The following is a 20,170-nucleotide window of genomic DNA, read 5'->3' as shown; positions in this document are numbered from 1 at the left end:
ACATAAATACTTTAAAGCAATGCTTATAAAATTTTTCAAAAAAATAAAAGCCATGTTCGAGAAGTAAAGGAAGTTATGATGACAATGTTTAATCTAAAGTATATAGCAATAAAGAGGTAGAAAATATATTTTTTAAAATAGGAAAATCTGGATTTTAAAAGTACAATAACTGAAATGAATAAATTCAATAAAGGCTCTCAACAGTGGATTTCAACTAGCAGAAAAAAGAATCCATGAATTTGAATATAGATTGATAGTGACAATGTATATAAAGAAGAGTAAAATGAATGAGTAAAAATGAGCAGAGCTTCAAGAAAGGTGGAACACCAGAAAGTACACACAATGCGCATTATGGGATTATCAGCAGGAAAGGAGAGAAAGGAGAAAAAAATCCAATAAGTGTTTTTAAAAATGAAAATTTCCTAAATTTGATGAAAAACCTTACATATCCAATAAATAGAACAAACTCCAAATAGCATAAAAACAAAGAAACCCAGACCAACAAACATATTTACCCTGTTGATGCCGAAGAAAGAGAGAGAATGTTAATAGCTGCAAGAGAAAAACAACACATTGTATACAAGGGATCTGTATAAGATTAATAGCTGACTTTTCATCAGAAATCATTGAGGCAAGAAGGCAGTGGGTGGATATACTCAAAGTCCTGAAACAAAAACATAGTGCAACAAGATTCATATATCTAAGGCTAAAAGCTGTTAGATATGGCGTTAAAAGTGAAACTCATATAATAAAAAATGATGAATTGCACTTCATCAAAACTGAAATCATTTGCTTTGCACGTTACACGGTTAAGAGAAGGAAAAAACAAACACAGACTGATATATATGCAAATCACATTTCTGTCAAAGGTGTTGTATTCAGAATATATAAACACTCTTGAATGTCATTAATTATAAACCAAACAATGCAATAAAATTTGGAATATAAATGGCAAATAAGTACATTAAGAGATGTTCAACATTTGCAGTCAATATAAAGATGCAAATTAAAACCACAATGACAAAAATATACAAATATTAGAATGGCTAATACAAAAACAAAACAAAAGAAAACAAAACACAAAAACTGCCAAGGTTAAGTGCTGGTGAGGATATGGGTAACTGGAAATTTGATACATTTTTTATGGCAGCACAAAACGTTAAAGTAGTTCTGTTAAAGGGCTTTTTCTCTTAAAATTTCTTAAAATTTATTTTAAATTTAAACTTCATTTGCCATAAGTCTTACAAATTTCACTCCTAGCTATTTACACAGGTAAAATGAAACTTGTGTTTACACACAGATAGGTGGACATGTACTGGGTAAAAGGAACTGTTGTAAATAGGCCTTCAGTAATGTGGTGGTGGGGTTGTGGAGGGAGAGGAAGTGTTCTATAGTCCTATGATTAGGCTTTACGGTTTTAGTAAGTCTATGCCTCTGGACTGTGAACTTCACAAGTTTTTCTCAGTTTTTTCCTCCCTTCTTAGGTAGGACAGGATGGCTAGAGTGGGCTGGAGTTGGATATTTCTCTTCTCCCACATAAAAGGCTAGAGCCAGCTGGAGTTGGGTCAATTTGGCTCTTGATAATACCCCAGCAAGTTCGGCTCTGGTTAACTAGTTTCTCCTAAGGCAGGCCTTGTTAAAAAGAACAGAGTGCTCTAGCTTATTTCAAAATTATTCCTTTTTTCCTCCCTATACCAAAAGGCGAAGGGGTTATTTCTCTGATATTTACTGTGGGAATCTCGTCAATCTCCTGAAGCTAAATCTTGAAAAATTGTAGGGCCCCCCTATGACTGGGTCCCCTGGAGTTTTTAACTTTTGGAGTTGTCCACACTGAGCCTGCAGCAACTCGTCAATTACAGTCCAGATTTTCCTACCTTGGCACTGGTTCCCACAGTGGTTTCTGCTCGTGAGTCTTTGATTCGATAAGCTTCCTTGTCTCTCCAAACTTGGAGGCAGCCATTTGCTCTGTTTCCTCCCCTCTCCTACAAATCCAAGAAGAGTTGTTGATTTCTCAGTCTGCTCAGCTTTTTACTTGTTGTAAGGAGGAAGTGATGACTTCCAAGCTCCTTACTTACAGAATCGGAAACTGCTGTTGACACTCCTAGATATTTACATAAGTAAAATGAATCTTGTGTTCACATGCACATCTGTATGCAAATATACAGAGTAGCTTTATTCATAATTGCTAACAACTAGAAAAAACTCAGATGTCCTTCACCTGTGACTAGTACCCTGCTCAGTAATAAAAAGAACTGGACTATTGATCTGTTGATTCTCTGTCTTCTCTCTCCCTTTCGCTCCTCTTTTTCTCTCTCCTCACTGCATTAGGAAAGGACACAAAAAGGAAAGCAAGAGCAAAACTAAGGATACATATATTTTTTAAAAAGTAACAACAAAAAATAATATCAAGGAATACAAGTTTCTCAGTATGATGCTCAACACCCAATAAATTGGTGACTTAAATGGGATTCAAACATTCTTTCAAACTTTCAAAAGAATGAGCATGTTCTTGGCACATGTAGAAAGAAAGACCCTCACACCTGAGATAGAAAATATTTTGAGCTTCAGAAGGTTAAGGAGAATCCTTAAAAATTGGGAGGGATGCTAACAGGTGAGAACAGTTTAACAGATTTGTTTTTTGGGGTAAGGAATAGGGTCTGCAAAAGGAATACATAATACTGCCCAGGAAGAATGAAACAACATAATACCACAGAAAGCCTTGTTCCCATTTCAATCAGGCAACTTTAGGAAAATTAATATGAGTCTCAGAAGAACTCAATGGGATGCTTTTTGGAGACCTTATGTTCTTAGGCTTTGCCTCTGAGAAGACACCTAAGAGAGTTCTCTGAAGTAGTCCAGCACAGGGATGGAGGGTGTATAAGAGTGGCCTACTTGCACTCTAGGAAAGTATGACTCTGCAAGTAACTAAACACTCCCAATGCACCCACAGTGCCATCACATATATTGCATGTGTCGTGTGTTACTCTACTTGCAGAGGTGTCTATCATTTTTAATTATACATGATTGCCACTTTCTGCAGTAGGGTACCACACAGCATGTCTGGAGATTCCTGCCTAAACACCCACTCACCCACCTTTAAAACAACCTTTTAGTGTTTTCAGGCTGTGAGTGACCAGTGGAATTTATACAAAAGACTTCTATAGCACCCACTCCACTGTCTTTCCTCATACTTCACTCCTGGATGCTATGCACTCATGTGTTGGATCTTTCATATGGCAGTTTTCAGAACTGATAAATATTATTTCTTACTGTTAGGTTCTGTTGCTCATGGAAGAAATATCCTTGCATGTCTCATCCTGTTCCTTTTCTCATTGTTATATACAAAGCATTAACAAACAGTTTGTATTTCCCGATTCATTAATTAAGCAGTAAATATACTTCATGTCACCAAATGATGCTTGACTCACCTGATATAAAAGTCCTGCTACTTGAGTTACCTATGTCAACTCCTGAGAAACAGAATAATCGGGGAAAGCACACACGATCCTACAAGTAAAGAACAAGAGAATAAACAGTAGGCAGTTGGGTGAAAAGAACATAAATCCCTTTTCCTCCTCAGACATCATGGTGTAAAAAGCCCATTTTACATAGTAGGAGTGACCTGCAAGATGTAAAATACCCTTGACACCTGAGGATGCCCTTACATTCTTTAAGTTCTTGGCTTTTCTGGGTCTTTCCCTGGAACAAGATTGTTTAGAACATGTTATTGCATTTTCTCCATTCTGAGATATGCTATATGGTGCCTACATTTCCCTGGAAAAACTGAGTCTGAGACACTACAATATAGGTACACTGATATGGTGAATGGATGCCTGAGGTGGTGGTTTGAATATGTAAGGTAACTATGGTCTACAAAAGGCCATAGTCTCTCCCTCTAGCTCCCAACCAAGAGCTACAGTGTACTCACGGAAATTGCAATCCTCTGGAATTTCTCATCCACTCCACAAACCCAGTTTAATGTTTCAGAAGCTAAATACCAGGTGCATGTGGCCAGAGCTCAGGGGCACTGTTCCATCACTCAGACCACTATCATAGAGTGGAAGCTCTATTGTAGGTGCAGCATCTGAGAATACTGCATCTCTAATTTACTTTGCCCCAGCTCAGTCATTGGGTGGAGGTTCCACATTAGGTGTGGCAAGAGACCAAGATCTATTGCCACTGATAAGCATCTTACCTGTAAAGCAGAAATCTCACTCTGAGAGAAGCAGGCTTCTGCCTTTAGTGCCAGCTCCAGATTAGTGATTCTAATATTTTGCCCAGTGTGAGAGGGTAGCCTGAATAACAGAGAACATTAAGGTTCTCCCTAAAGAACATGACTTTATTTGTGACAGAATGTGGGAAAGGCCAAACCTAACCAGATTCTCAAAAGCAATGCAGATTTTGGTGGTTGGTAAATAAAATGAGGCTATAGCACTTTGAGAGTAATAAGCTAAAAAATGGCCAGCTTGTTTACTAGAGAGATCTGGGGAAGAGATAGCTAATAAAAGCATTCATGGTATCAGAACAAACCTCAAAGACTTGCCTTAAAACTACCTGTGCAAAAAGGTCTGAATTATTTAGATCAGACTCTGGAGTAATTTTTGCCTATAGCCTTTTGAAAACTACATAATGATCTGCTTGCAGTTAGGAAGTCTAAGGGCTAGGTGTGTGATACACACAGAGGCAGACAGCTTGACAGAGAGATCAGGAAAATAAAGAATCAAAGAGTACTCGACTAAAACTACTGTCTTCTCAGAATGACTGTGTGCATACTGCAGACTGTGCCCTAACCAAAAAAGAAAAAACAAAAAACACAAACTGCTTCATGCTGCAGGCAAAACTTCACTAATAAAGTATTGCCAAGTCAATAAAAAAATAAACAAGCAAAAAACAAAACACAACAATCCCAGGGAGGAGAGATCATTATCGAGAGCTGCTAAATTAATCATTGAAAATGTCCAGCTTTCAATTGAAATTATGAGACATGCAAAGGAAAGGAAAATGTATCCCATACATAATGGAAAAGCAGACAAGAGAAACTTCCTGTGAGAGGTTCCAAATATCATACTAATAGATAAAGACTTTAAAGCAAACATTATAAATGTTTTCAAAGAAATAAATAAACTATTATTTGAGAATTAAAGGAAGTTTTATGAACATGTATATCAAGATGTACATCTTAAACATATGTATCAAAAATAGGTACAGAATATTTTTTAAGAAAAGAATATTTTGGAGTTTAAAAGTACAATATCTGAAATGAAATAATCAATAGAAGAGCTCAACAGTAGATTTGAATTAGTAGAATAAGGTATCAGTAACTTGAAAACAGGTTGATACTGATAACACTTTACAAAGAATAGAGATTAAAATGAATGCAGAAAAATGAGTAGAGCCTCAGAGAAAGGTGGAACATCAGGGGGCACAACAAAATATGCATGATGGGAATACCAAGAGAGGATGAGGGGAATGAATCAGAAAAAACCTTCAAAGAAATATGGCTGAAACTTCCCAAATATGATGAAAAATATTAACCTACACATCAAAAACATGTGACAAACCCAAAGCAGGATAAACACAAAGAAATCCAGACTGGCAGACATTATATTCAATCTCTTGGGGCTGGCAGAGGGGAGGGAGAGAGAGAGAGAGAGGGAATTTTGTGGGGTTTCTTGGTTTGTTTGTTTATTTAATTAAGAGACTTTTGAAAGCTGCAAAAGAAAAGCAATTCATTGCATATAAGGGATCCTCACTAAGATTAAAGCTAACTTTTTATCAGAAGCAATGGAGGCCAGTAGACAGTGGGATGACATATTCAAAATGCTGAAAGAAAATCTGTCCACCAAGAGTCATATGTCTAAGACTAAAATCTCAGATATCACACTGAAAGCACAATCTAAAAATTGACAGTTAAGAGAATTAAATAAATAAACCACAGACTGAGAGCAAATATATGCAAATCATATTTCTGTTAAAAGAATTATAATCAGATTATATAATAAACTCTGAAAATTCCACCATGAGAAATCAAGAACCCAATAAAATGGGAAAAATATCTCAACAGACACTTCACCATAGAGGATTGTGGATGGCAAATAAGTACATAAAAAACACTCAATATAGTTATTCAATAAGGAAATACAAGCTTAAACCAAAATATACAAACATTATAAAATAGTTAATAAATCTACAAACATTATAGAATTGCTAAAAAAATTGTCAATTCCAAGGGCTCATGATGATTTGGGCAACTGTTGTTTGAAACACAAAATGGTAAATTCATTCTGAAAAACAGGATTTTTTTTTCAGTTTCTTACCAATTTAAACATAAATTTTGCATGGACATAGCAATTCCACTCTAGCTATTTATACTTTTTATATTGAAATGAAACTTGTCTTCACACATATATCTGTATGTAAATGTTTACAGCAGCTTTCTTCATAATCACCAACAACTGGAAACAACTGAGATTTCCTTCACATTGAACTGTAATACTACTTAGAAATAAAAGTAAAGAGAATATTGATTCACATAAAAACATGGATGAATTTTGAATGCATTTTGTTAAATGAAAGGAGCCAGACCAAACAGCAACATATTGTGTGATTGCATTTATATATTATTCTGGAAAAGACAAATTTTAAGGATGGAAAACAGAGTAGTGGTTTCTGGGGTTATGTTGGGGTGGGGTTTTACTACAAGGGGCAGCATGAGGTAATTTGGGGGCAATGGAACTCTTCTGTATCATGACCATGGTGGTGGATACAGTACTATATGTATTTTTCAAAACCCGTAGAATTATCCACCATAAAAGGAGAGTCTTATTTTAGGTTAATTTTTAAATGCTTATTTCTCAGGATCAGTGACCCAAGAACAAAATTCTGTCTGTGACTGTTTTTGGAATTGAGGGAGGCCACTAGGGCATGGGGCTACTTTATATCCCAGTTATTTACACATCAGACAGATCAACAACAACCAAATAACCAAGGACTCAAAATGAAAATAACTAAACACATAAAAAAAATTTGCATCCAAATCCCGTATATAAAACATCCAAAAAACTGCATCTCCAAAAACACATAGCAAAAAATAAATAAAAATAGAGAAAATGAAATAAAAAAACAAAATCAAACCACAATCAAAGTACTATGATCAGTATCAGTAGACATTTGTACAATGGCCATGATGGTAAGAGACAAGGGAACAAGTTCTCCATTCTTGTAACTAAACTTTTACAAAGAATTGAAGTATGGTGATCAATATGGCTTATTATTATAGACAAAAGACTACAAGGGCACATTTCTACCTCAACTCCTGATCAGAATTAGAGGGGAGGCACCAGCTTACCTTCATTTGTCCAACACAAGGATGTAAAATTTGTGTCTTCCTTCGCAGACACTTCTCCATTCCAGATGATACAGCCAAGCATATGATGCTTACCCTCTCCAACTGCCTTCTCTGCACAATAACAAAAGGTATATAACTTTTAAAATGTAACAAAATAAAGTCATATCAATGAGTAAAATTTTCTGGGTGTTACACATAAACCGTAAAAACTGATAACTTATAGAAGATTCAAAGGTGTTTTTAAAAGAATGAAGGTCTTCTAAGACCATGAAGAAAGAAGGAGCTTCAATACCTGAGAGTCAAAAAATTTGAGCTTCAGCAGGGTAGAGAACGAGAAGCAGTGGGGCATTGGGGAAGGTCTAAAGGAGAAGCCTTGAAAATAGTGAGGGGAGCTGATAGGGGAGAACAGGTTAAAGGATTTGGGATGATGTAGGGAAAAGTTTCTACAAAACGGAAAAATACTCCACAGGCAGCAAGGAACACCATGAATTCACTGAAAGTCTTCTTCCCATTTCTGTCAGGCAACTTGGGGAAAAAGGGGTATGAATCCCAGAAGAAACAATGAGAGGATTTCTCATGAGACCCACATTTCCTAGGTCTTGTCTCTGAAAAGGCACCTAATAGAGTTGCCTCGATGGAGACTAGCACTAGGGGGTAGGATGGTGGGGGGGGTGCATACCTGCACTCTAAGGAAAGCATGCCTCTGCCTGCAACTAAACACTCCCAATGCACCCACAGTGCCATTATCTATGTTGTACACGTCATGCATAACTCCACTCACAGAGGTGTCAATCACATTTAATTATAGATGATTGCCATTCTCTGGAGTAGGGTACCACACAAAGAATAATCTAGGGATGACAGCCCTGCCTAAATATCCACTCATGCACTTTGGAATCAATCACTCAATGTTTTCACGCTGTGACTAGCCACTGATATTTGTCCAAAGGACCTATGCAGCAACCACCTCACTGCCTTTCCTCCAAAATATAGGGAAATCAGCATGGTGAATGTATTCCAGAGTCTCGGAATTGAGTGAAGTTTTGCCTCCAAAAGAATTGGTAGGATTTTTTTTTTGACATGTTTGTACTATTCTGTATCTTGAATTTTGTGGGATTCAAAATTCTGTTATACAAATTTCACATTTGTGTAAACCCACAGAAGTGTTCACTAAAAAGAAGTTGTAGTATGGTATATAAAGCAAAATGTTAAACTATATAGAATGTGCCTGGAAACATTGGAAGGAAGTTCAGGTGAGAAGATTCCCAGTCTTAAATTGGAGTTTGTTTTAGAACTTGACAACTAGCGGCTGAAAGGTCTTTTAGATAGGGAGGTGGGCAAGTTTGGGAAACATCATACATAGTTTATAAGTTTCCATTGAAACAGCCATGAAGACTGAGGTAAGGGAAATCATCTTGATGTCTGAAAGTCTTGAACTCTTCCTTCTTTAACAGGAAAATATGCAGCCTATATCCATAGCTGCTGGAAGCCCCGCATTTTTCCAAAAAGTACCAGTATTTCCAAGAAGACTTAAACACTTCTCACCACTATTAGCCCCCATGCTGAATCTTCCCAAATAAATGTCTTGAGGCCCACTGGCCACTTTATGTCTCTGTGCAGATCACCCAAAATGAGGAAACACCACTTTCCCCTCCATTTCTCATGGGAGATAAAATAAATCATAGTAGAGAGCATCCAATCTCTTGTTGACACTATAGATGTGATGAGCTCTGTTATCAGAGAGCTTGACAGCAATCTATCTGTCCAATTCAACCTTCCCTTTTACCACCATGCTGTCTTGTGTTAGATTATCCTCAATTCAGTCGAGTAGGAATCCAGAAGCCCAAGCATTAGCCATCATAGCCATGTACTGGTTTTAGGTTGGTAGAGGATAGCAAATTAGATTAATTCTCCCAGACACACCTGTGCATAGCCACTATCGGTTTAACAGGCAGCTGCAACTTCTTTATGACAAGAAACTGATGTTTCGGTCTCTGATCTGGATTCCTCATGGTCAGGGATAATCAGTACTGGCAAAAGCATAGTTTAAAATATCTTCAATTTCCTTTTTTAAAAAATACATTCAATTTATTACTGGTGATTTTTGGAAACCTCCCAGGGAAGAGAAAGTCCCTCTACATAAAGCATCATGGCAACAGTTTTTGGTTTTTTTTTTTTTTCTCTTATTTCCCTCGACTCTTATTCTCCTGTCTTTGGGGATATATTACACAGTTTGACAGCCTCTTTGTTTGCGTGCTCCCCTTTCCTTCTCACTTCTCAAACCAAAGCGCCTCAATATTCCCATGAATCTGCATCACAAAACCTCTTGGAACAGGATAGAACTATGTGGAATGTAGGTGGGTATGGACAGCAAGAAAAGATCAATAGGAAAAACTGAGATTGCCTTTCATTGCCTAGGAAGAGGGGAAGTTTTGAAGCATTGAGAGATTGGAGATTGATTCTATTCCTTACTTAATTGAGGACTGCTCAAATAGCCTTAAAGAAGCCCTCTCTGGCCACTCAGAGAAATTGCCACATCTCCTCCTTTCTGGAGTACTGCCCAACCCTCAATACGCTTTATTGTTTCTCCACAGTACTTTGGGCTGTTGCACATAGTTCACATTCTAGTCATTTCCTAGCTATTGTATATTGGTACTAACAGTATATCAGCTTCTTGAAGACCGTAAGTTTTGCCTGTCCTGTTGTCTTACTGTATTTGCAGGACCTCACAGATGGATTGGCATACAATATGTGCTTGGCGATTTTTCAGTTAAACAAATTGGTGGATATTCCATCTAATCTTAGCTGCCAGGTCCATGTCCAATCTGGGGTTTTCAGATGTCTTGTGCGTATATGGGACCTGCCTAAAACCATGTTGAAATTCCAACAGAGAGCCCACCAGGGATCCCTGTTGCTTCTATGAAGATGGAGTAGGATTTTATTGCTGAGTATAGAGAGCATCATGTTCACAGAGTCTTGGTATTGTCTAAATCAGGGAGTTTTACTTAGTAGAATTTAGGAAGGGCTATAGCCCCTAAATGAGTCTCCTTCTCATTGACCATATGTGTTTATAATAAAGGGTTATAGACCAATGAATGACTTATTTGGGACAAATTTTCCTCAGGGACTTCAGCCACCACAAAAGTTGTACTTGATGAGCATTACTCTACTCAGAAAGGCGCACTTCATAATATAGTATATATGAATAGCGTCTTCCTAAATAGGGCACTGCACACAGCATGGCTTCAGGGGGCTTCTCCACCCAACCCACCCTACACCAATGTAGCTCTTCTCATATCTGCCCAATCTCCACTACCACAGCATGACATTCATCATTTTTCTGTAAGAACTTGGCATTGTCTACCCTACTGCCCTCCAACTTCCACCTCTCGCTGAGTAAGGTTCCCCTCACCTGCTCTATGTATCTTTGGATGGTTTTCATGCCCAAGAGAAAATAAGCCTCTACCCGGATTTCCTCCTTACTTAAGAAATGTCTTTGTTCTATCTAATCTTTTGTTTTTCAAGTTGTTAGGAATGAAGTATTGAAAATATCTGTTTTCCCCAAAAATAAGCCAAACCAAACCCAAACAAAACAAAACAACAAAAAATACTTATAATACCCCCTACACTCTTTGGTACCCCCAAATCCCTTCTTTCCCAATCCACGTAATATTAATTGAAACACACTAAAACCCTTAGGAAGGAAAGGAAAGATCAGTCAAGGAGTGCAAATATTGAGGGAGCAGAAATCCTATTTCCTATATCTCTTAAGAGGAAACTAACCATTTAATATATCACTGTTTTATTATGAGAGAGATGAGCTTAAATCCCAGTGATGTCCTCTTTTCCTCCTCTCAGCTCTAGATTATCTCGGCGCTTGATCAGAGGTCTGGTTGTTGATAGTATATTTTCCCACTTTTCCATTCTGTGATACAGGTGCCCAGCATTCTGACTTTCTGATGACCCACTGAACCTGACAGAAGATGAAAGAGAGCATGTAAAGGTGATAGGAAACTACAAACCAGTCATAGCCTAAGCGAGTGGGAGCCATGTTATGCAAATACTGCAAAGAGAGAGGAAAGAGGCTTTGGAAACATACCTCTGGCTAAGTTACTTACTACGGAGAGACAAAAAAGACTCAGGGAAGGAATATTTAAGCTGGACTTTCCCAAATCTTTTTCTTTCAGTAGACTAAAAAGTAAGTCAGTTTCCCATTTCACAGAATTGTTAGAACTTCCAAATCTTCAATAAATATATCTGAGCCACCTGGGACTCAAGTATCTGGTCTGTGATAAGAAGTTTGTTATGGACAAAATCTCCATGGCCTCTTTCAGCTCTGACAGTCTTTTGATTGGTACTTATTTCTACCTCAGCTATGCCCTGCAGCCAATTATCACTATATAAGGAAGTGTAATGGGACAGAGAGGATGCTCCCACTTGGAGAAAAAAGTAAAAACAGCTGCATCCCTTCATGTTTGTCTTTAGGCAGGAGAGTAAGAATTCAGAGAGTACTTTGAAGTGGACAGTTCGGTACTGATCTTGACTGTATAGTAAACTTGAGTGTTTTCATTCTGCTAGAGACCTGGGAAAAAATACTAAAATGATATATTCCCGGGTTGCCAAGCCCATAGGCTGATTGGTTCCCTTCTCTTTGTGAGACAAGGGGCAACTACTCTGACCTCCCACCTCCACCACTGAACCTAACATTCATCTTTGACCTTTCTGAAATGGTGTCAACAAGAAAAAGACTATGTCTATTGTACTTCTAATTTGTGGTTTAATGTCTTTATGATATGGTCAATGTGTAAGGAGATAGAATTCTCCTGAACAGATATTTGCATTTGTTCTCTCACTCATGAGATGTCATTCCCTATCCCTTCCCTCTGTGCTCACTCACTCTTCCTCTCAAATGTTCCCTCTGCTGCCTTTAAAAGCTTTTGCTATTCAAATGTTGAATCACAGAGTTTATTATTTATAAGTCTATAAAATAATCCTTTGAATATTTGAAACAGGTTCCTTTGTGTAATGGGTTATTTCCTTCAGGATCTACTTTAAAACTGAGACCATGTCTAAGGCACTTTACCCATGATGAAGTCCGAAAGCAATACTTAGCAGTAACATTTTCATGTTCCATGGAACATATTACTTCTATTTAGAAGCTGTACTGTAGCCGTGTTTGGAATGGGTGTATCATTTGTGTCAGCATTTTCCAAATATCTTCCTCCTGAAAACCATCCAGGGCCACCCCATCATCAGACAAGAATCCCTCCATATTTCAGAACAATTACACACAAACATGCTCACACATACACTCTCATATCTTCTCAAAAATAAACACACAATTAAATCTGAGAACAATCTTCAATGGTGTCACAGTCACTGCCTACACATATCTGGAGCAGCGAGACGTTCTGTGTAGGGAAACCCTTAGATCCTGTGAAGGAGGAGAGAAGACATCATAAGCAGTGGACACAGGTTGTACATGGGTAATAATGTTAGGAGACAAATAGAGAAGTTTCCTTCTGTTTGGTCACAACCTAAATTTTTACCAAGGATTGAAGTGAAGGTGAAACCTGTGCCTATTGGAGATACAGGGACACCAAAAACCCCAGTTTTCCATAACCACTGATTTGGTTATAGAGGGCTTACCTTTGTAGGAGCATCAAGATTCTGTCTACATTCCTACACAAGAATGTAAAATTATAACTTTCTTCCCGTGCACTGCTCCAGTTCTGCAGATGGTCTCCACCTCCTGGCTATCTTCTGTCTCTCCTTCAGTGCACAGGGTTAAGAATGGATATCCAAAGGTAAATAAGAGAAAAAAAGACAATATTTTATCATTATCGAGAGTTCTGAACTGTGATTTCTCTTTGTGCATCCTTTATATAACAACTAAAAAATAAGTGAACAAGTATATACATAATACACCAATAAATAAGAATTGAAAACTGTATAATAGACTGACAGAGCCTCATCTAGTTTAACCAGACTTACCCTCTAATTCTTCACTGACTTCAAATATGACTAAAGGTAAATTCAAAAAAGAGGAAATTTGGTTCTGCAGAGAGGAAAATCAATGGGAAGAGGGCTATCATAACTATACCTCACGTTGTGGTCTCAGATGCACAGGCCCCTTTTCAACAAACTTAATTTCCTCAAGAACATACGTATGAAGATTTTCCTAGGGACCTTCATTCCCTATGTCTTACTCCTTAGAAGGCACCGAAAGGGTGGTGCCTTGCTTCAAGGAAGGACTCAGATGGCCACACCCTCTCTTCTAGGACCAACACCTATGTTGTACCTGTTGTGCATTACTTCACTCTAAGAGATGCCAATCATTTATTTAGCCACATGTTTGGCACTTCCTGGAATGGGGTACTGCACACAGAATGGCTGAAGTCAGCAGTCTTACACATACTCAAACACCCCTCACCATGCCAATTCAATAAGTACCCCAACACTCTCAGTCTATGAGGGATCCAGAAGAATATACCCCAATACATGGAAAACAACCACTCCACTCCCCTCTCTCTTTCACTCTTCTCTGAGTGTATATCCCTTCACCTACAGTGCTTTTAATGGGACAAATTTTAAGACTGAGAGAGAATAAGCCTTCCTCCCTTTCCCTCTTCCTCTGGGACTTAGAATATTTACCTGCATTATTCTGCTGAGTTTCAACTTAATATAGTTGGCACATGAAAAACTAGTTTGCATTCCCCAAAAGTCGGTTGCTAGGTAGAAAGGACCATTCCACTCGCCCATCACATCTAGATATTGCAGGCCAGATAAAGCTCCAATTGAAAGAGAGCTGGACAGAACTCTTTCCTGCTTCCCAACTTGAATCTTCCTTATAGTACCACTGAGCCTGACTTGGGCAACCTCTGGTCAAGGACAGAGGACTGTAGTAGCAGAAGCAGCAGCCACGGACTTCATTTAGGAGAACAAGACTGTTTCTCCCTCCCAGTCTTTCTTGTGCCCAGCCCCACGTGGTCTACCAGGTTGCTCTGATACTTTCTCCACAGTACTTAGTCTTAGAACTGGATCATGATCAAGGAAACATCATCTACCCAACAAAATTATTCAAAATATCTCCAATTCTTCTCTTGAATTTACTGACATCAATGAAAGGGATTAAAGTTATATTCCACTGCAACATTTACGTATACCACCTTTCCTTTCTATACACTTCTCTCACACACCAAAGTTTTTCCCTGGACTGCCACTTCAGTCACCACAATGCAAATTAAATACCTTACAATAAAACAAATATCCGTATTTGTCAACCACTAGGCCAAGTGCCATTTCTTCTCTTCCTCTGTCTCTTCAAACAGTAACTTCAAAGAAGTCATGGCCACAGCCTGGCACGTATAAGGGGTAGCTGAACCTAAGGGCTCAGAGTAGGCCCAAACACACAATCATTCTCCACCTCCTTAATACTCAGTGTCCAGTTAGAAGGGAGAAACACAGTAATTTTAACAAGAAATATACAATATAATGAGTTATTAACTAAACCAGGAGATTCAAGTAATGAGGACTGGCTAGTACAACATAAAGAAAACTTTAAAGAATATAATAATATCAGATATATAATAGCAGATATAGCATTACATAGTTACATATAGCAGCCACTAACCCTCAGGCAACATCTGATTCATCTTAGTGTTGGTATCTATTCAGTTTGTTGTTTGTCTTTTCTTGTTCATGTTGTTATTTTCCTGGTTCTTATCATGACAAGTGATTTTCTATTCAATAGAAAATGGATAATGGCACATCTTATTATAATTACTCCTTTTTTTGTTAACCAAGTAGTCTCTTTGCTGAAGGCCTGGTGAATATGTATGTTCAGCTTGCCCCTGGGCCTTGCTGACAACACACTAGCAAAAGTGGGACACTGACTCACTCTACCTCTTTGAAGACATGTAGAGTAGAAGTACAGCTTCCTCCATCTCAGCCCCACTGTCATTATCCCAGCAAAAGTGGGGCACCAACTCACATGGCTTAATTACCTCCACATGGGAGTGTAAAATCGGTTCCCCATCAGGCTCCACTTTCACTGGAGAGAAAGGAAGTGGCAGCCAACTCACCCTGCATTGTTGCTGTTTGGTAAGAGTAGAAGCTCAGCTCCCACTGGGCCCCGTTGCCCTAAGGAGAGGAGGAAAAGCAGAGTGCCAACTAGCCCTGCCTCCCTCCACCTTGTTCTGTCTCACTGATGTCAAGAGGGGATAAAGGCTCAGCTCCCTGATGGGCTCTTGATATTCTCCAATAAAAGGGACCAGGGCTCCTTGGATAAATGGTTAAATCTAGGGATGGGGCAAGGAAATTAAAGACAAGTCTGGAGCATTTTATAGTACAGAAAGTTATGAGGTGCTCAAAAAACAAAAGGATGGGGACATGTCAAGGGGACATGGGAGCCAATCTGAAAGAGCTCCCAATGGCTAAATCTGGAGCAATAGCAGCAACAGAATGAATAATGCAGTATTCGATTATAACCCAAAGTACAAAATGTATATATATATGAGTCCATATTGATACTAATAAATGATTTAATAAATAAATAACTTGAGGAAAAGGTACAAATCTTTATAGAATAATTCCAAATAATATATATGTATAGTGTCCCTCCAAGGGGTGGAACTTAATTCCCCTTTTTCCCTGTCCTCCACAATCCTTGAGTGTGGGCTTTACTTAGTAACCAACTTTCAAATAATAAAGTATGGAAAGGGAAAATACATTAACTTTTCAGTGGAAATATCTGACAGACACTAACATGACCAAGTGATTGAGGCTGACATCATCAGTGATGTCATGTGTATGTCATGGACCCCCTGATGTTATGTGATGGGAAGGGTGCTTCATCTCTGTGGTATTTTTTTCTGAAACTCAATATCTTGATTCTAATCATGAGAAAAACAACATCAGACCAATTAAAATTGGGGTACAGTCAAAAGGGTAACTTACCAGTATTCCTCAATAATATGAAAGCCATAAAAAACAAGGAATGACTGAGAAATTGTCACAGATTGGAGGAGACAGGAGATATGAACGCTAAATACAATGTGATATGCTGGATTGGATCCTGGAACAGAAAAAGGACATTAATGGGGAAAACTAGTGAAATCAGAATAAAGTCTAGAGTTTAGTTAATAGCAATATACTAATGTTGATTTCTTAGTTTTGAATAGTGTATCATAGTAATGTAACTAAAAGGAAACTAAAACTGGGTAAGGGGTATATAGGAACTCTCTGTGCTACCTTTGCAACTTTTATGTAAATCTAAAATTATTCCAAAATAAAGATTTATTTTTTAAAAATTAAGTGGTATATTTTGAACTAAGATTGGAAGGCTTAATATTGTTTAGATACCAATTTCCCGCAATTTTGTCTAGAGATTCAAAGAAATGTGAGTCAAATTTGCCAGCTGTTGTTTGTAGGAATTTACCAGTTGATTCTTAAATTTATATGGAAATCACTATAATTCGTATGAAAACAAAATATAACCAAACAATCTTGAAACAATATAATACATTTGTAGGTGTCACACTATTCAATTTCAAGATTTACAATAAAGCTAAAGTATTCAAGAAGAATACCGAGATTCATCAATGAAACAACATAGAGAGTTTAGAAATAAACCCATACTTACATGGCCAATTGATTTTGACAAAGGTAGCAAGGCAATCTAACAGTAAAAGAAACATCTTTTCAATAAATGTTAATGTCAGATCTGGATATCCTCAGGGATAATATAAACCTTGTCTGCTTGCAAGACTAATCATGCTCCTAAACATTAAAGTAAAACAATAAAACTTCTAAAAGAGAACATAGCAAATATTAGTGTGACCTTGGGGTAGGCAAATGTTTCTTAGAGACTACATAAAAGCACTAAACCTAAAATAAAATATTGATTACAAAAATGTTCATCAAATTAAATTCTGTGCTCAACAAAAGATCTCATTAGGAAATAAATGCTCAGACCAAAGATTAGGATAAAGTATTTTTAGTGTATCCAGAATAAACACAGCATTCTTACAACTCAAAGAAAGAAGATAAACACCTCAATAAAAATTAGCAATAAATTTGCATTGTTGCTTCAGAAACATAAATAAATTGCCAATAGTCACAGGAAAAGATGCTCAAAACCATCAATCATCCCAGAAATGCATATTACAACCACAGTTAGATACTGCTACACATGCATTAGAATACCTAAAATTTAACAAACTGACAGTGACCAAGTGTCAGCAAGAATGGGGAGCAACTGAAACTCTTGTGCATTGCTGGTAGGAGTTTAAGCGGTACAACTATATTATAATATTATTTGGTGGTTTCTTCTAACGTTGAATATTCACCCACCCTATGACCTAGCAATTCAATTCCTAGGTATTTACCCAAGAGAAATGAATAACAATCAGAAATGAACATAGAAGATAGAATTCAAATTACAAATAGTGATGGTTATTCACGATATCTAAATACATTTAAGAGTACAACTGTAGTTTAAAGCATCTCAGGTTGTATTTTTCTTGATTTGGCAATATTTTGCAAGGCTTCAGATTCAAAGGTGGACAAAATGGGATATAACGCTGTGCAACTACCCAGTAACTGTGACAAAGGAGGTAGTCAATCTGCACATATTATGTAAAAGAAAACATTTTCTGAGTGAGGGGGAGAGAGGATGAAGTAGAGGAATGTTGGCTAAGGTTATCTGAACAGTTGCCTCCATTACCCGAGCTTGGGTTTCTAATTTGCCTCCTGATATGTATGTTTTTACAGTCAGGCTTTTGGGAAAAAGTACCATTTAATTGCAGAATCATGTCACAAATGCCTCAACAAGGTAATCAGTGGATGATAATATTCTCCAAGGTTTAGAAATGGAACTTTCTTATAAGCAAAATCTTTTTGAGTTCCACAGCTAGGTTTCTGTGAAGTTGCAGGGCTCAACCCATTAAGTTAAACCCATAAGGTTCTTTAATCTACTATAAAATTTTGTTTATCATTGGCAAATTCCCTATAAACACTTTATTTGAAAAGGCTTTGAAAGGCATAAATAACATAAAGGGAAAGATAATGGACCTTAACTTGAACGCCAACATGTTTTGATTAGAAAAACAAATTTCACATAAGAATGCCAATCATATATTTTGGAGATTAAGCCCTTATCAGATGTATGGTTTGCGAATATCTTCTCCCAATTGTTAGGTTGTCTTTTCGTTTTGTTGATAGTTTCCTTTGCTGTGCAGAAGCTTTTTAGTTTGATATAGTCCCATTTGTTTATTCGAATGGATAAAAAAGCTGTGGTATATATATACAATGGAATACTACTCAGCCATAAGAAACGATGAAATCCAGCCATTTGTGACAACATGGATGGACATTGAGGGCATGATGCAAAGTGAAATAAGTCAGAGGGAGAAGGTCAAATACCGTATGATTTCCTTCATTAAGTAGTAGATAATAACAACAATAAACACATAGGGACAGAGATTGGATTGGTGGTTACCAGAGGGGAAGGGGGAGGGAGGAGGGTGAAAAGGGATAATTGGGTACATGTGTGTGGTGATGGGTTGTAATTAGTATTTTGGTGGTGAACATGATGTAATCTATGCAGAAATAGAAGTACAATGATGTACACCTGAAATTTTTACAATGTTATAAACCAATGTTACTGCAATAAACAAAAAATTAAAATAAATAAATAAATAAAAAAAAAAAAAAAAAAAAAAAAAATGAAGAAAGAATGCCAATCATTGCATGAGTTTTTCTTTCTATTTTAAATTTCTAATGTTCTAAACAGATGTGTCAACTACATAAGCCTAATGCAAGATAATTTCATCTTTTATTTTTTGTGATTATGACTGTGGAGAACCGTTATATCAGCTCATTGTGCACATTCCACTATATCGTGGGTCAAAGAACTCTAATTCTTCCATTTAACAACCATTTAGTGAGACACTGAATGGCTAAAGAACATTATGGATACCGTAAAAGCTAAGGGACATTCATAGTGCCTGACCAGCCTACTACCACTTGATTCACGAGATTTTTATTCCCTAGCCTCTGTAACCCTCTCTGATTCTTATTCTGATTCAAGTAGCTTTGAAACTCTTTTTGTTCGCCCTCCAATTGACTCTATTTTTATTTTCTGTGAAATTATATGGTGACAAACAGGAATTTATCTTTTTAAGTCTATGGTATGTCAGTGGTAATTGTGGAAGTATATTAGCAGACCAGCACTACCACTGAAATTATTCATTGTTAGAGACCAAGTCTTGATTTGTCCCTGAAGATTAAATTAATATTTCTCAGACAGATATAATCACAATGACTCCATAGTAAAGTAAGAAATTGCAAACTCCAGAAATTACAAAAAAAGGACTTTCTAAACCTGTCAATAGTCTCTTACGGAAACTGATTCCATGGAAAGGTTTCTGGGATAGCAACGCAAGACACTGAATCTAGCTAACCCAGGGATCTCATGAATTTTCATTTTAGTTACAAATTAACACCTGCCGGCAAAAAGTACTAATTCTTTAGCAAATTGCAAATTAGTGATTGGAGTTGCAACAGAGGTGCTAATTTTCTTTTGCTAAATGCTGTTAAAAAAAAAAAAAACTTTTCATAAATCAAGTCCTTTAACATCAACACCATCATATTTTCACTATTTTTAAATTGAAAGTGGTTACTTTAATTCTGAATTCTTACGTAAAACCCAAACTAAAATACAAAAAGCAAAATAAAATCATCAAATGAAGGTATGTTGCACGTATATGTAGTTGTGTGTCTGTGTGTGTGTGTGAAGGGGATATATTTAGACTTGACAAT

General features: G+C 37.2%; 1 long non-coding RNA gene across 2 annotated transcripts; it reads right to left on the bottom strand.

The window, feature by feature from the left end:
* Positions 1 to 1,807: 1,807 nt before the first annotated feature.
* On the bottom strand, positions 1,808 to 13,137 carry LOC147911730 (uncharacterized). Of its 2 annotated transcripts, XR_015550343.1 has the most exons (6): positions 12,998 to 13,137; positions 12,659 to 12,782; positions 11,132 to 11,321; positions 7,349 to 7,459; positions 3,429 to 3,507; positions 1,808 to 1,982 (listed from the first exon to the last, which is right to left on the bottom strand). It is a non-coding gene; the product is annotated as an uncharacterized LOC147911730 (long non-coding RNA). The 2 variants fall into 2 exon arrangements; XR_015550344.1 differs by lacking the exons at positions 1,808 to 1,982; positions 3,429 to 3,507 and adding an exon at positions 4,121 to 4,295.
* Between the last annotated feature and the right edge of the window lie 7,033 nt (positions 13,138 to 20,170).

This window comes from Ceratotherium simum, chromosome X (genome assembly GCF_057802395.1).
Source record: "Ceratotherium simum simum isolate JZ-2026a chromosome X, ASM5780239v1, whole genome shotgun sequence".
Classification (NCBI taxonomy): Eukaryota; Metazoa; Chordata; class Mammalia; order Perissodactyla; family Rhinocerotidae; genus Ceratotherium; species Ceratotherium simum.
The sequence above is the reverse complement of the archived record's forward strand: the minus strand, read 5'-3'. Positions and strand labels throughout refer to the sequence as shown.